A 13,142-nucleotide genomic window follows, 5' to 3' on the forward strand; every position below is an offset into this window, starting at 1 on the left:
AGCAGAGAACAGCCAGAGCAGAACCTTTCTTTAGAACTTAAAATCAGACTGGACTGTAGGCTTGGCTTTGACTTTGAGATGACAGCTAAGTGAGACAGTGTTACCTCAGCTGTAAATAGGGTGTGCAATATTAACTAAGGGAAAGGAAACCTGATGATAAAAAAAAACTACCTGTCACTTGGAAGGGTTTTTCAGTTGCTGAGGCAGGCAGAAAAATTGTTGCCAACTAAATGGGTGGCACAGTGGTTAGCACTGCTGCCTCACAGCGCCAGAGACCCAGGTTCAATTCCTGCCTCAGGTGACTGACTGTGTGGAGTTTGCACGTTCTCCCCGTGTCTGCATGGGTTTCCTCTGGGTGCTCTGGTTTCCTCCCACAGTCCAAAAATGTGCAGGTAGGTGAATTGGCCATGCTACATTGCCCATAGTTTTAGATGAAGGGATAAATGTAGGGGAATGGGTCTGGGTGGATTGCGCTTCGGCAGGTTGGTGTGGACTTGTTGGGTGGAAGGGCCTGTTTCCACACTAAGTAATCTAAAGTAATCTAATCTAATCTAAATTTGAATGGACAAAATGAAGTATTTGTTTCACTCCAAAGTGACACTTAACAGTCCAGCGTCAGTTACATTTGGGGACAAAATAAAGCCACCAAAAACAGGGTTATACCACATCCTTATACTGTCTCTCACGCTTTCAGCTTATGCAGTACTTTATGGGAACGACCAAACTCCCACATAAAAGATTACCATGTAAAATTTAAGTGCATGGGATTAGGGATAGTGTAATGGCATGGAGTGAAAACTGGTTGGTAAATAGGAGACAAGATTAGAAATAAACAGGTCTTTTTCTGACTGGCAGGCAGTGACTAGTGGGGTGCCACAAGGATTAATGCTTGGACCCCAGCTATTCACAAAATATTAATGACTTAGATGATGGAACTAAATGTAATATCTCTAAGTTTGCAGATGTGACAAATCTGGGTGGGAGAATGAGCTCTGATGAGATTTTCCCTTCTATGGGAGATTAGAACTAGCGGACACAGTTTCAAAATAAATGGCCTCTGATTTAAGATGGTGAGAAGAATTTCACTCTTGTAAGGGCATTATTCTGTAGAGTTTTTCTCTCTAGAGAGCAGTGAAAGCAGGGTCATTGAAGACTTTTAAGACAGAAAAATATCCTTCACTGACAAGAGTCAGAGGTATAGGAGGGAGACAGTAAAGTGGAGTTAAGTCTATTGATTTAATTTGTATGATTTAGATGTATTTATATCAATTATTTTAGAGTTTGGAGTTTGAGCTAGTAAAATGGGGGTTTTGGTCTGTGTGTAAGAAGTTGAGTAACTAACTTGTCAGTTTTTTCCGGAGTCATGAATTTTGAACCAGCATGCCAGAAGTCACATGATGCTGGGTTATATTTGAAATCACAAGCTTTTGGAGGGCTACTGCTTCATTAGATGAAGTTGCTGCCCCTCCTGGTGTGATATTAGAAATTGAGAGAGTTTTACAAATAGAGAAAGCACATTAGAGTAATCAAGGATTGATTTTAATTTTAGAAAAAGCAAGAGACTGGAAAAGCTTTGGAGCAGTTCACAGAAGGACCTCGCTAGGATTGGATGTAAGTGTAGTTTCTCCTGGATAAAGAAGCTTATTCAGAACAGTTGTGAAATAAGCCTAAGGGTTTTTGTTTGAAATTTCCAGATGAGAAGTTTTTGATTATAGCCCGGATTATTTGAAACCAAGAATGTTTAAGCTCAGTTGTGTGAATAATCATAGAAAAGGCCAACAAATTCTCAATATCGGGATTTGAAAATAATGGATAAAACCTACTGACGTGATAAAGAATGGGATTCTCTCTGGTATTTGAATATTGCAAATGATAGCATTGGGATAATTGGAATTTATCATTTAAGTTGTGTTTTATGTAAGTAGCTTGGTGCGTTCTATTTGGTCTTCAGTTCTATTGTGTATTTTAAACATTGTTAAAACCAAATTTGCAGCATTGCGTGTCTGTGCTTCAGATTAAACCACTTTGTTCAATAAAAAAATACAAAGTATAAATATACCATCAGCTGAAATCATACCACTACCAAGAGAACAGCCTTTAATTTATCAAATGTGGAGCAGATTTGGGGGTGTTATGGAGGGGTGGGGGTGTGCAAATGGCACACTCCTGCTCCTAACTTGTTTTGATAAATTTATGTAGGGAGATACAGGCCAGCGAGATGACATGCAATTGGATATCAGGTTGAATGTATCAAAAATGCAAAGTTGGAATAAATCAAATGCTTAATAATAGATTCTGAGCAGTCAACATCAGATCACAGTCAGAAGTACAAAAGCTCAAGAATAGACAGACCTGGAACATCCAACTGTGACATTGGAGCTAAATGCAGCAACATCATTTATTCTTAAGACCACAACTGTAAGCACATTGATGACATTTTAAAAAAAAGCAATTTCATGAGATGTTGGCATGGTCATTAGTAAGGCCAGCCGTTATTGCCCACCCTTAATTTGTCCTTGAGGGGAGGTAAAGGATCAACCACATTGCTGTAGGTCTGGAATCAGATGCCAGGCAGACCAGGTTTGGATTGCCAGATTTTCTCTCCTACAGGATATGAGTGAACCGGAACTGTTTTCACAACAATGATAATTTTATGGTCATTGCGAGTGAGACCAGCTTTTCAATTCCAGACTTACTGATTGAGTTTAAATCTGACCAGCTGCAATGCTGGGATTTGAGCCCAGGTGCCAAGAGCAGAAAGAGTCTTACAGAAAGAGAGTGGTTATGAAAACCAGTTTTATATATATTGGGAAACACTAACTCTGTCTTTCCACAGGTACTAGAAAAACACAACAAGACAGGCAGCATCAGGAGGTGGAGAAGTCGACATTTGCGTGTGACCCTTCTCTAGTCCTGAGTTCTTCTAGCCTCCTTCCTGTCTACTATGGATTCCAGCATCTGCAGTTTTTTTGTCTGTTTCCACAGATACTGACAGGCCTGCTAAATATTTTCTGCTTTTAATGTCAGAAGCAGAATTTGGGTGTGATGGCGGGGTGGTGGGGGGTGGGGAGGGGGGATATGTTCATTTGTGCCACTTTAGGTCCTTCTTTCATACAGGAATGGTTCCAATGACTGAACTATGACACAGATCCACACAGTACACCAGAAATTCATACTGTAGTTATCTTCACATTTGAAGTTTATGGAGTTACCATCCTGTACACTCCATATAAGTTAACAACACACAAACCTCTCTCTTTTAGAATAACTTCTGCCACCATCATCAACTGTAACATATTCCAAGCTTTTTTGTCAGTCACATCTAAAGGAAATTGGGAGAAAAAATAAATTTCAAAACAAGGGCAGAAAGCAAGTTTTAAAGCATTTGTGTCAAAACAAGCAACTGACTAGACTTAGCACAAATCTTCAGATTTTGTCATCAAATGTATTAAAGTATGAATAATTGCGTGGTATTTAATTGTTCTTAGTTTTGAAACTCATCTGAGGTTATCCTTTTCCATATTTTTTCCTTAAACTGTTCTACTATTATAGTATTCGTACATGAATATAAAATATAATCACTCTGAATGGATACAAAATATCAGAACTTAATAGTACATGCAAATGTCAGTGCAGACTCAATGGACTGCAGGACCTCTTTATTGTATGGTCCTACGAGTCTATGAAATTATAAGCACGTGCTTCAATGAATTCCGAGAATTAGTGCAATAAGTGTGTCCAGAAATCTAACCACCAAAGCAGCACACAAATGCATTGGAGAACAATGACCTGGATTGGTACTCAAAGTCAATGGACAGCAGAGCTGGAACACTGTACTTTCATATCTGTGATTTTCCACTGTTCTTGAATAACTTACTTTTACACAGGCTACTCCTAATTGAATAGTCTTCTGGATTACGTTATTCTACGATTTGAGCATCTCTCAATTCAGTTTACCCAGATTGACCCCTATTTCACAGTGGATGTTGAGAACATGAATATGGGCATTTACGTAACTGTCTGGGAGATGTAGCTCCATTTTCTTTGAGTTGTCCTTAATTTTGCTGGTCAAAATACATTGCAACAAGTATTTCTTACTGTTCCTCCAGGGAGGAACAGGAAAAGTAATGCAGTCAAGTAAAACTATATTAATATTTTCTAGCAATTCCATCCAAACTATATTCAAAGTGATGCAATGCTCACTAGTTGAGGGAGTCTTCAAATCAACGGACAGACATTGCACAAGCCCTCTGCCAGACCACCTGTGCATGTAATAAAACTCAAACATTTGGGCAAGGGCAAGGGGTCAAAGAAAACTGTCTTGGTGATCTCAGGTATCTGGCTCCATTACTTAATTGCTTTTCCCAAAATACTTAAAACACTAGTCATCGACACTGCAAATTAAGAGCATGTGTATAAATCCACACCACTGGGGACAAAGGTGAAGATACCCAAAAAACAGAATAGATTTAAAAAAAATATATTTTACTGATAAATAGATTTTTTAATATTACAGCAAATACAAAACAATACAATTCAAAACAATACAAAGAAAGAACACCAAAAAATGTGAAAAACCCAAACTGCCCTCATGTACAAAGTATAAATATGCATAAAAATATATACATATAAACCCCAACTAACTACTTAACTAAATAAATAATAACTAACAGCAAATTAATAAATGATAATAATACAGCTCAGCCAAACAAAACACTAACTCTCGAAAATCGGAAGCATTAATTTTCACCCACTCATACGTTCGCAGTTCCCGCTCTCTGGTTATTGGACTCATAAAGCACAATTGTTATGGTTATATAAAAGCCCTTATTAGTGTGGCAGACAAATCTGTGTCCAGGTAGTCCAAAAGGAGCCACCATGTCTTATAGACAGTTTCAGTCTTGTGGTGTACCATACTTGTAAGAAAAGCCAAGGGGATATGCTCCATTGACAGGCCCGGGGGATTTTTGGACACCCAACCTAACAAGATATTCTTTCTTGCACAGAAAGTGAGTATGTTGAAAAGTTTTTCTTATGCGCATCTACAGGGAACACATTGGGCAGGCCAAGAAGAAAAAAGACCAGGTTCATCTCCACCATTACACCCAAAATCCCTTCCATTGGACCTGCCATAGCACTCCAGTATGTTTGAGGCCTACCACAGAATCAGAGACAATGGGTAAAAGTGCCCATACTAACCTTACACTTGGGACATGTTGAGGATACCCCTGGTTTAAATTTTGACAAACGATCCAGAGTCAAATGGACCCTGCGGAGAATCATCAGTTGCAAAGCATGGATCCTATTGTAAATTGATATCTTTCTTGTGTTTTCCCAAATATCTTCCACTGCCTCTGAGGAGACCTCAATGCCTAGCTCTCTCTCCCACACCCTGCAGAGTCGATTGAACTCATCTGAGGGGCTGCACCCCAATTGATGATATAACGTGCTGACAGAAAGTGTACTTTTAGCACTGAGCACCCTCCTCTCTATGTTGGATTTGTACGGATCAGTCAAAAGTATAGTCTTTTTTTGAATGGAATCCCTAAATTTAGAAAACAAAAGAGGTCCCTGTTAGGTAGTGCAGAAATACGAGCTAACTAATCAAAAGACATCATTGCGTCTCCCTTAAATAAATCACCCATGCAAGACACACCCATAGCTGCTCAATGTTTGAATCCTGAATCCGTCATCCCTGGTTGAAAACCTAGCATACCCACTATAGGTGTAAGAAAAGATGTTTTGCCAATATTGCCTTCCCTTTACCCGTATTGATGACTATTGGGTAATGGAAATATCCTGAAGAAGGGCTTATGCCCGAAACGTCGATTCTCCTGTTCCCTGGATGCTGCCTGACCTGCTGCGCTTTTCCAGCAACACATTTTCAGCTCTAATGGAAATATTCCCTAACTGTCCTCATTTTGTCCAAAAACAGCAAGCTAGTAAGTGGCACTTTGCCTGAGAGGTTTCGATATTTGACCATATTGAAAGAGGATCCTCACAATCCCAATCACTCCTGTAAGATAAAAGCGAGCTTAGTTGGTAGCTTTTAATGTCCAGGCGATCCACTCCCCCGGTCTGTGAGGCAATTGCAGGTTAGCCAATTTAAATAAGGGGTCACTTGCGATGCCAAATAAAAGAGCTGAACCAGCCATTCAGTCTCCTGAACGTTTGCTTATCGAGAATCAGGGGAAGCATCTATACAGGGTACAACAAACAGGAGAGAACAGTCATCTTAATAAGCGCTATCTGACGCAACCACGAGACCGGAAGAGCCTCCCATCTTTAAAGGCCTTTTTTGATTTTGTCGAATAATTGAACAAAATTAGCTTTGAACAACCGATCAAGAACTGGAGTGATGAATGTGCCCAAATACATAAAACCCCACTGTGACCACTTAAATGGGAATCGAGATTCACCCTCAAGACCACCCATAGGCATGGCATCTGAGTTTGCAAATTAATCTTGTACCCTGAAAAGGTGCCAAAAGAGCTGATGCATTGTATCAGGTGAGGCGCCGAAACTGCTGGATTTGACAAAAAAATGAGGACATCGTCTGCACACGATGAAATCTTATGTAATTTTGACCCCACTTCTGGAACCAATATATTAGGATCCCTACAAATGGACTCCACCAATCACCAATCTAAAAGCAATGGTGAAAGTGGACAGCCCTGTCAGCTGCCCCTAAAATTGCTAAAGTTGCTTGATTGTACCCCATCAGTGATGACCACAGTGAGAGGGTCACTGTTGAGAATCTTTACCCGTCTTATAAAGACTTTGCCCAAGCCAAACCACTCTAGGGAATAAAAAAAGGTACAGCCAATCAACTTGGTCAAATGTCTTCTCTGCATCTAGAGAAATCATTAATCCCTGTATTGACTGTTATTGATATGCTTGAATTGCATTAAGCAGCCTCCTAACATAACTGGAGGATGTGCGGTCCTTTATGAAGCCCGTCTGGTCCTCTTTAACAACCGAAGGTAACAAAATCTCCAGCCTTAATGCAATAGTCTTAGAGAAGATTTTAAAGTCCACATTTATGAGTGAAATGGGCCTGTAAGAAGCACAGTCCTCTAGGACTCGCTCTTTTTAAAAAAATAAACAAAATATTTGGTCTCTCGTAGAGATGGTAGGAGATGACCATGACTGTACGAATCATTGAACATGTTGAGCATTGGGCCTGACAATATGCTTATAAATTCCTTATAGACTTCGCTGGGAAATCCATCAGGACCACTCTGAAGCTGCTTCACAGCCTCCTGCACCTCTTGCTCTGATAAGGGGGCATTAAGAAAAGACCCTTGTTTGGGGTCACACCCGGGAGCACCAGATTCTTGGAAAAGTACTCCATCTTGGCACGCCCCACCCTCACAACCCTCAGGTTGATATAATTCAGAGTAAAACCTCTGGAATGCCACATTAATCGTTTTGGAGTCACATGTTAAGTTCCTAGACCCTTCCCTAATCGACATAATGGCTTGAGGGGCACTCCTTTTTCTGGCGAGATATGCTAGGTACTTGCCCAGTTTGTCACCATGCTCATATAACCTTTGTTTTGTGAAAGTAAGCTCCTTCTTTGCTGCCTGTGTGAACACAGAATTCAATGCAGACCGCACCACTGTAATCCTCTGTAGTTTGGCCAATGAGGGCCTGTAAAAGTAAGCCTTCTTGGCTGCTTTCAACTGTGCTTCAAGGAGACGAGATTCCTGATGAAGGGCTTTTGCCTGAATCATTGATTCTCCTGCTCCTCAGATGCTGCCTGACCTGCTGAGCTTTTTCAGCACCACACTCTTGACTCTAATCTCCAGTATCTGCAGTCCTCACTTTCACCCAGAAAAACTCATCTCGCCTCGTAATCTGTTTAAAATATGAATGACAGAGAGCTCCCCAAATTCCACAATTTAAAGAAAATAACATCAATTTATTCTTTAACTCCAAAGTGAACATTAAACAACTACTATTCACAACTCTAAGCCCCCCTTTCTCTTAACTGCTTATTACCTGCCTCCCACTCTATAACAATATACTGTTCCAATAAAACAATTATAAAAATCACATCAACTTAATTTCAAAACCATAGAATGGCTGTCATCTTCGGTGTTTTTTTAGTTTCAGTTGATGATCTCCCTGGGTCATCATCCTTCTTTTACTGTGCATGTGTCTCATATGAAAAGGTACCTTTGATAGAGAGTGTTTCAATGTCTTGGGTCTCTCACAGTGGTAACTGCCCTGTCTGATTTTCAAAATACTTGCCTTTTATATATCCCCAACATCGGATTGTCTCATTGGTTTAATGTTGGCAAAACAATAAATTTAAACATGAATGGGTTTTAGTATCCTAGGGCATAATGCCCGAAATGTCAATTCTCCTGGTCCTCGGATGCTGCCTGACCTGCTGTGCTTTTCCAGCACCACGCTGTCGACTCTGATCTCTAACATCTGTAGTCCCTACTTTCTCCTAGCATAATTTAAACTGATTGGTTAAATTTGAATTGTTACCAAAATAGCAACTAACTCAGGTATCTATTTCACAGAAAAATATTACATGGTTTCAATTTTCCAGTACACTGAGACTGCTCTTGTAAGCTCTCAGTGCAGAACAGCATTCACTCTTTCTTAAAGGTATAGTTCACGGCTTCAACCACATTACATCTCTGCCCCCCCCCCCCCCCCCTTTAAGAAAAACACTGAACTGTCACAATGAAAAGATGGCTTCATTTTTTTTTCTAATTCTTAATTCCATTACAATGAAATACATAGGTCATTAATCTAGGTTCATATTAATTTCTGCACATACTCATATATATAACATTAGAATCTGTTCAATCTTATCTATATGTTTTCCTTTAAATCTGTGATAACACATCTGCTATCACATTTTTACCGACCTGTATCATGTACAATTTGTAAATTAAAAGTCTGTAACATAAGACTCCAAAGAAATAGTCTCATATTCTTGTCTTAAATCATTCCAAGAATGTAAGAGGATTGTGATCTGTGTACACAACTGTCTCCGACACATTGTTCATCACATAAACATTAAAATATTGGAAGGCCAATACCAAATTCAATAATTCCTTTTCAATGGTAGAGTATTTTCTCTGGTGGGTATGAGTTTCTTTGAAAAGTAGCCGCTTGGCTGTTCAATTCCATCATCACCTTCCTGTAGCAGTACAGCTCCAACTCCTATAATGCTAACATTGATTGCAATTTTGAAGGCTTTCAAAAGATTTGGTGCAACTAAAACTGGTGCGGTGGTTAATACTGCTTTTTGATTCTCAAATGCCTCCTGGCATTGTTCTGTCCACCGAAATTTTGTGTTCTCCTTTAGTAAATCTGTTAGCAGTGCCACTATGCTAATGAGGTTTGGAACAAACCTCTGATAGAATCCGCTTAATCCAAAAAGTCGAAGCACCTCTATCTTTGAGGACGGTCGTGGAAAATCCTCGATGGCCTTCGTCTTTGCATTGCTTGCAGTCAGCCTTCCATGACCAATGTTATGTCCCAAGAATGTCATGCCTGTCTTCGCGAATTCTATTTCCTTTAAGTTTATCACCAGTTTTGCTTCTCGTAATCATTCAAAGAGCTCTGCCAACTATACCATGTTATCTTTCCATGACTTGCTAAAGATCACTGCATCATCCAGATAAACTGTACAATTTGTTAATCAGCCTGCAACTCTGTTCATGAGGTTTTAGAATGTGGCTGGTGCGTCCTTCATTCCAAAAGACATCACTTTGAATTGATAGAGCCCATTTGGGTTTACAAATGCAGAAACTTCTTTCGCTTTCTCTGATAAAGGTACCTGCCAATAACCACACAGTAAGTCCAACTTTGTGATGTAACTGGTTTGTCCAACCTCTAATCTTGGTATTGGATAGGAGTCCAATTTTGTTACAACATTGACCTTTCTTTAGTATACACAAAATCATTGAGTCCCTTCAGGTTTGGGAACTAACATGACTGGCGAACTCCACTCACTTTGACTCGGTTCAATGATATCTTCGTTGAGCATGACATCCACTTCCTTCTGGACCAGTGTGACTTTGAAAGCATTAAGTCTCTCAGGGTGCTGTTTTATCAAAACAGCATTCCCTACTTCCACCTCATGCACAATAGCATTAGTCCTCCACATCTTATTCCTGCATACATCCTCATACTGCTGCAACAAACCTGTCAAGTGTTCTTTGCTCCTGAGACAGATAGTTCACTAACCTATCCCACTCCTCAAGGACTTCCTCATTGCTTAATGTATTTTGAGGCACATCAAACTCCACAACATCCAGATTTGATTCCTCACTCTACGGGGCAATAGTTACCACCTGTTTATCCAGTTCCTGGTCTCTATTATAATAAGATGTCAACATATTCACATGACATAGCTGATAGTTTTTTTTTTCTGTCCAACCTCTTTACCTGACTCAACTTTTTCTCAATTTGACAGAGACCACTAATCCTGGCTTTGAAGGGAACTCCTACCACTGGTAGCAATACTAACAATACTCATGGGAAAACTGTCAAATTTTAGAGCTATCAGCTACCTGCTTTATTCTATGCTGTGACATCTTCAGGTGCTGTTTAGCTAACTCACCTTCCTGATTTAATCTTTGCATCACCTCAGATACATTATCCAAGTGTGAGATTTCCGACTTTGGTCCTGTCATTTTTTCATTAATTAATTTCAAAGGCCCTCTCTCTTCATGTTCGAATATTAACTCAAAGGGAACAAATTTAATCAATTCATTTGGGGCATCTCTAATGGCAAGTATTACAAATGGGATACCTTTATCCCAATCATTCGGGTAATCCTGTCAGTTTCCTCTTAACATGGTCTTGAGAGTCTGATGCCATCTTTCCAAAGCTCCCTGAGATTCAGGATGGTACACACTTGATTTATGTGCTGTATGCCTAAGCTATCCATGACATCCTTAAACAGCCTAGCTTGGTTTGACTGAATCTCTCTGGGTAGCCCAAACTGCGTGAAGAAAGCTCCTAACTCCTCTACCACCCTTTTTGCCTTAATACTCTGGAACAGAATTGCCTCCAGAATCTGGTAGACACATCTATTATGGTTAGCAAGTACTAGTTCCCACTTTTAGCTCTCGGGAGGGACCTACACAATCAATCATAACACGCATGAAAGGTTCTTTGAATGTGTGAATTGGCAACAAAGATGCTGGAATTATTACTGCCTGTGGCTTACCTATCATTTGGCACGTATGACGTGTACGGCAAAATTTAACCACATCCTTGTGCAGTTCAGGCCTGTAGAAATGTTTTTGTACCTTAGCCCGAGTCTTCCATACACCGAGGTGACCTCCTGCTGGTAGTTCATGTGTTACCCGTAACACTTCCTGTCTGAATGTTACCGGCAACACAATCTGCTGCACTTCTGCCCATTTCTCCTCTGCAAACCTGCCGTGGTCTCCATTTTCATCTCAGGATTCTACCTTTGAGATAATAACCCTCAGGAACACATTCTGATTCCTTTTCTGACTATGCAACAATATATATATCTTTTATTGTCTTGTCTTTCTGTTGTAAGCCCATTAGCCTTTCTGGACTAAACACTTCTGTCTGACCCTCTGCCTGTTCAGGTTTTTCCTGCATTATTACATCAAACAGGGTGTTCACTTTCTGAACCTCAGCTCCTTCGTCTTTCTCTTTAGTTTTTGCTTCATGCTGTGGGTTGATAGTGGGATCTTGTTACTACACAGTCTGGGAAAATTCCAGGGTATTTTCTTTTAACTCCTCAGTTCCCTGGTCTTCCTTTGTCTTCTCCACAACAAGGGGTGTCACTCCTACCTTGGATCCTGCTAAATCATTCCCAAGAACAAACTGTATTCCTGGAACTGACATTCTGTCAATCACTCCCACTGTCACTTCCCCAGTCTTGAGTTGGCTCCAATCTGATCTTACACAGGAGAATGCTAAATTTCTGTCCATCTATTCCACAAATTACCACTCTCGCAGGTAGCAGGTCAGAAAGAATGCAACCACATTCATCTCTTACTATTAGGGACTGATTAGCTCCTGTATCACTCAAAATTATAACTTCTTTCCCTTCTCCTCCGTACTTCCTGAGTAAACTTAACCCACAGAGGCAAAGTCTTTATAGAAATCAGGCACTAACTCCATACCCAACCCCTGCCTAGGCTGTGCACTCTCCTGCAGCTCCTTGACCTATCTTGGGGTTTTCTTTACTACTTTCACTAATGCCACTGGTTTAGCCTCTCTTACCACATCTTTTCTCACAGTGCCTTTCTTCAATGACCAACACTGCGACTGTATGTGTCGCACCTTCTGGCAGTGAAAGTATCTTTGTGGATTGCCTTCTTAAATCACTGGCACTGTAATTTTCTATCCCCCACTCCATTACAGTGAAAATATCTGAGGCCTTTCACCACCTTTCCACCGTCTTGGGCTTCTTTTTCCACCTGTGATAAACTATTCCCAGTGTGCTCTACTTTTTTTGTTTTGTAGTTTCTCTTCTCCCAATTTCTATCCCTCACAGGATGAAATTCTTGCCAGAAGCTAAATTTTGCCGTATGCACCAATGTATATTCATCTGCCTTCTCCGCTGCTCTTCGTATTTTTTGAACTTTCTATTCATCCACACAAATTCTTATCATCTCAGGAAGTGAGTTTTTAAACTCCTCCAGCAGAATAATTTCTCTTAGCGCCTCATAAGTCTTATCTACTTTTAAGGTCTACACCCATCTATCAAAATTACTGTGTTCAATTCTTTCAAACTCAACATATGTCTGACCTGGTTCGTTCTTTATGTTTCTGAATGGTTGTGTAAATGCTTCTGGAACCAATTCATAGGCACTCAAAATAGCCCGTTTAACCTCTTCATAATCTCTTGACCCCTCATCTGACAGTGCTGCAAATACCTCACGAGCTCTGCCTACCAGCTTAGAACTAGCATTACTCAAAAGTTCTCTGACCATTCCAACTGCCTAGCTAATTTTTCAAATGAAATAAAGAAGGCTTTGACATCGTTCTCATCAAAATGTTTTAACATATGAATATACATCACTACCTTCTCTCTTCATCTCCATCCTGTTACCTTGATTTTCCTGACTAATTCACAACATTTGAAGTTCAAGTTCTCTCTCCCTTTCTCTTTCTTCTCT

This window comes from Chiloscyllium plagiosum, unplaced genomic scaffold (genome assembly GCF_037043375.1).
Source record: "Chiloscyllium plagiosum isolate Xiang-an unplaced genomic scaffold, Cpla_swu_hap1 HiC_scaffold_4, whole genome shotgun sequence".
Lineage (NCBI taxonomy): Eukaryota > Metazoa > Chordata > Chondrichthyes > Orectolobiformes > Hemiscylliidae > Chiloscyllium > Chiloscyllium plagiosum.